At 34.1% G+C, this 4,756-nt stretch overlaps 2 long non-coding RNA genes across 2 annotated transcripts; both read left to right on the top strand.

Moving 5' to 3' along the window:
- The first annotated feature begins 564 nt into the window (after window positions 1-564).
- LOC106310040 lies at window positions 565-1,334 on the top strand. Its single transcript, XR_001263671.1, has 3 exons — window positions 565-745; window positions 846-967; window positions 1,039-1,334. It is a non-coding gene; the product is annotated as an uncharacterized LOC106310040 (long non-coding RNA).
- A 47-nt stretch (window positions 1,335-1,381) lies between these two features.
- Window positions 1,382-2,296, top strand: LOC106310039. Its single transcript, XR_001263670.1, has 4 exons — window positions 1,382-1,566; window positions 1,735-1,827; window positions 1,919-2,032; window positions 2,119-2,296. It is a non-coding gene; the product is annotated as an uncharacterized LOC106310039 (long non-coding RNA).
- The last annotated feature ends 2,460 nt before the right edge of the window (window positions 2,297-4,756 follow it).

Genomic DNA, 4,756 nt, shown 5'->3' with positions numbered 1-4,756 from the left:
AAGAAAACTACTTTAAATAACTTAATCAAAACAACAACCACGTACAAGTAAATCCGATGAACGTCCCAACCTCAAAAGAAATAAGGTGTAAGAGTTTTTTTGCAAAAAAAGATGGTATAAGAGCAAAAATCCCAAGACATGACATATAGTTTTGTACTAACAGCTTACCAACCAATTTAATTTACATAGTTTATTTAACAATAATCAAACTAAGCAAATATCCCTAATCAAAGCAAATATTGGTAGCTTCATAGTCTATTTAGTATTCAAATACATTAACATGTACAATATTTAACTAATATGTATATTTTTATATGATACAAATTTATATTAAACATTCATTCTAACTATTTAAATTGTTTTTAAATTTTTATCCCGCCAGTAAGGCGAACCGGCCCTAATCTTTATATATAAAAGACTGTTTGCTTCTCTCACAGGCCTCCACGTCATCGTCCACGTAGGAAAGTCGCGCGTCTTGGAGTCGCCACGTGTCCCCCTCCTGAAAAACTCACCGTTTTCGTACGAGTTTTTTTTTGTTGTTTTTGGCAAATTTGGGCTTCGGTCCGTTCGTCGCTTCCTGCGAATAACATCATAAAGCGTCACCCCGCTAAACCTAATTATCACCTTCGTTCATCCGAGTCTGATCTCGGCGGCGAGAATGACGATCCATCGTTCTCATTCTCCCTGTAACAGAACTTGACTTTAATGGCATCAATGCGTTCGTCGAGATCTCCGTTATAAATAGGTTAGTATTCACCCTTCTGGAGATCTTGCTCTTTTCATTTCTCTGCTGCTTATCCTTTATTCTTGATCTTCTACTCATCTCTCTAAATGGCCATCTCTAGGTTTTTTTTTCTGATTTGAAGACCAGGAAGTGTTCAAACGTTAAGCGGGATGGATATTGCGGCTTCATCTAATCTCTTTGCAATCTAATCGCGTCTTCACACAGCTTCTTCCCCGTTTATCTGTAACATCCTCATCCTCAACATTATTAATACTATCCTCTTTCTTTTCGTGACAATAGTGTTTCTTTTTTAGCCGCACCAAACAGGAATTGAGTTTTTATCCTCGCCAAATCATGCCCAGACAATCAGAGCTTCGGTTCGAACGATTCCAATTTTCACTGGAGACAAACCAACGAAACCCATGTGCAAAGTCTGGGTCTTTTTATATTTATCAATATTAAATTCACTATTTTGTGAAAGTCAATATCTTTTTCTTGGCTTCCATTGATGCTAAGAACATTAGTGTATGTATTTAAATGTTACTGGTCACTGTAAGTTTGGGAGCTGAGCTAGCTGTAGTTTAAAATCTACACTTGTGTATGCACGTGCTTTACATTACCTTTTGGTAAGAAAAATCTCAGAGTCTTCTTAGCTGGGTTGTGTTCTTGGCCTGCAGGGCTTCAGCAATCGATGTCAAGGAGACAGTGAATGATGACATGTGTGTGCTTATCTCCAGCTTTAATTACCAATGCCTACACTTTGGTCTCTGTACAAAACGCAGATGCTTTAGACAAGAAACCATGAGTTTGCCGTAACTGCCAGGGCATTGGTACTGTTCTTTGTGAGTTACATTTTCTTAGCCTACTAAACTCTTATATATATATATATGATTACTCTGCGTAAGATGACATCTTTCTATGTTCAAAGTCGTAACTATTCTCTGTTTCCGTTTGATATGCTTAAGCTTCAAGAGCTTAACATTGATGCCCTTATGTGTTTATATGATTAGGTGATATGTGCGGGGGTACAAGAAAATGGAAAGCTCCCAACCGAAAACGAGCCAAAGATAGGTTTGAGTTTACAGAATGTCCGAACTGTTAAGGTTTGTCTCTCCCTCTTTCCCAACATTTATTTGTAATGTAGTTTGGTTTCGGTAACCCATGTTTTATTTGGTGGCTCCTGTTTGCAAACAGGTGGAGGGTTTTCCCAGTCTGTTTAGGTACATGTTTACCAAACAACAAAGGACTCCTTAGAAGGTGGTGCTCGTACAATGTACAATGGTTGCCTTCTTCCCAATTCTTGAGCAGGTATATAGTACATGCCCTCATTTTATCTCCACATAAAGATAATTGGTCTGTTTTGACTGGGAAAAATGTGTTACTTTTTCTCTCAGCACAATGGCAATAGTTATGATTATAGAAGAGGAAGAAAAGTAATACATTGTCGACGCATGTGAAGCTATAGGAGAATGGGATGCTAGAACATGTTTTTGTAATGCTGCTAGAAATGTGTTGTTAATTCTTTACAAACCTAAGAGTTTTCTTCTTCCTTAGACAGTCTTGACGACTCAATCTTCCTTAGACAGTCTTGATGACTCAATTTCACATTCCCTACATCGATGACAACGATACAAACTTCAGTCCTCAGACATGAACCAGTCCCTGAGAAGAACCTCTTCCCTATGCATTTGAAAGAAAAAAATGTAACACCCCATCAGCCTTATATGTTGGATTGAGATATGACCGAAATTGATAGTAATCCGATATACCTATTTAAACTAAAATAACTTGACGCCTGATCCTTATAAGGGAAGGAAAAGACAAAAAAAAAAAAATAAGGAGGACAAGAGAAAAGAAAGGAATGAGGAGGAGAAAAAAACTAGACGACTGAAGGAGAGGAAGATGATGATAATGGCAGCGTCGATTTCTTTAGAAAGAGGAAGTTATAAATAATAATTTTTAGTCAAAAAAAGTTATATAAAATTATGTATTGTCTTGACCAGAAAATAGGTACATAGGTACACGTCTACACACAACACACAGTAAAACACACATAGATGGTTTAAAAGTTAACTAATTCATTAAATAACTAATCGGTTAAGCAAATCAGGTCATTACAATTTTCTAAAACACAGAGAGTGTTTCTGTTCAAAAGTTAATTCATTCATTAACAAAACTAATTGGTTAAGTAAATCAGGTTAGGTAAATTTTGGTGTTATATAATTAAAAAAAATTAAAGAATTTTTTACCTCAACATTCAAATTTTTTTATAATGATGAATCACATTATTTTATTATTTATTTCATATTCATATTTCATATTTTAAATTTAAATTTGCCTATTAACAATTTCCAGTTGATTATTTTAAATAAATAAACTAAAACAGCATTTTCATCAAAAATCCTAACAATTAATAAATCTAATTTATTTTTATAATATTGCAAATGAGAATTTATTTTTTAAGTAAATATAAATTCACTAACATTGTTAACTTCGTTTTCGTATATAATATTTACATACTGTATAACGCAAAGAAATGATTTTGTATAGTAAAATTAATGTAAGGATTATATATTATAAGTTAGTCAGTTATATATATAAATATTTTTTTTTGGTCAAGTTAGACAGTTATATTTGTTTCAAAACTTCGAATTAATTATATTGATAGCATGATTATTTTAGTTATAAGATAGCTCTGACATCTCTCCAGAACTGTTGGATTTTTTTACTTTCAAACCCATAAGAACTATAAGTACTACATTCAGTTTAGCGTAGTTTTTTTTAAATTGGTTTTATATTTTTACACTTTTACACCCTTTCAAAGAATAAATTCTCTTTGCCTACGTGTGTTGTCCTTATGCTTCAAATTAATAGCTATAACTTAATCTCCTTTAAAACAGAAATGAACAATTTTCTTAAAAACAAAAGACATACCAAACCGTAATGCACACTTTAGTTCCAACCCAATATATTTCAAATAAGTTTGTAGGTGTTCAGTATGCACCTTATACTCTGACATGCAAATCAAATATACACATCCACACATTTAAGAGCCCAAATTAGAGAAACCCACAATTAACCAACAAATTATAGATTAATAATTGTAAATAAATACAATAAGAAAGTCCACATACACCTCAGACATAATCTCTACAAACCCTAATATTATTTAAGACCATAAACGTCAAAATACACTGTTTTTGCAAAACAAACATAAAATACAAACAACGGAAGTATATAATTATATAGTTACATAGATCACATGTAAACCAAATTCCGCGCTACGCGCGTACCGACCCTAGTCTATTTATATAAAGTAGAGTTTATTCACTCCAGAACACGCCACCTCAGCAGACAGGTCAGAAAGTCATGTTCTAAAAAAGTGACACGTGTCTCAGGAAGACAAAACACATTCTCTCCCCTTCATTCTACGGCGTCGACGCCTGAGTTTCTTCAGATTATCTGAAACGGTCCGATTTAAGGCTTTCGTGTTAAATCTCATTGATTCAGTCGCTCACGATGAGTTCTGCGAGACGGTGTGTGTTAGGTATAAATATGTGAACATAAGGGCGATCAAGCTTCCATGCGTTCATGATATTTTGAGATGCAATCAACTCAAGCTTTAAACCAGGTCTTCGTGGCTTCATCAAAACATGAGTAACTCTTTCATCCTCATCTCTCATCTGCAATTTTTTTATTGATTTGATATACAATGACAATTTTCTTGCTGCAGATCTAAGAAGGCTCCGTACAATTATTTTGAGGGTCCCAGTTTCAATCCCTAATACCGTTTAAGAATCAGTTGACTGGAAGCGGCAGTACCTAAAGTCTGGGTAGATCGAGTTTCAAGGTTTTGCTTTCATACTACTCTGACTACTTTATGAAATCTGATAGAAGTTCTTCAAAAGGAAACTAACGTTAATTCTTTGAACAAATTGTTTTTTGAGGTTTTGTTTTAAGCCTTCTTCTCTGACCATTTTATGAAAATCCGATGTTATCACTTACAAGGTTTTGAGAAATTAACAGAGTCTT

The sequence above is a fragment of the Brassica oleracea genome, chromosome C8, assembly GCF_000695525.1.
Source record: "Brassica oleracea var. oleracea cultivar TO1000 chromosome C8, BOL, whole genome shotgun sequence".
NCBI lineage: Eukaryota > Viridiplantae > Streptophyta > Magnoliopsida > Brassicales > Brassicaceae > Brassica > Brassica oleracea.
Note: the sequence above shows the minus strand (reverse complement) of the source record. Positions and strands in the feature narration are given on the sequence as shown.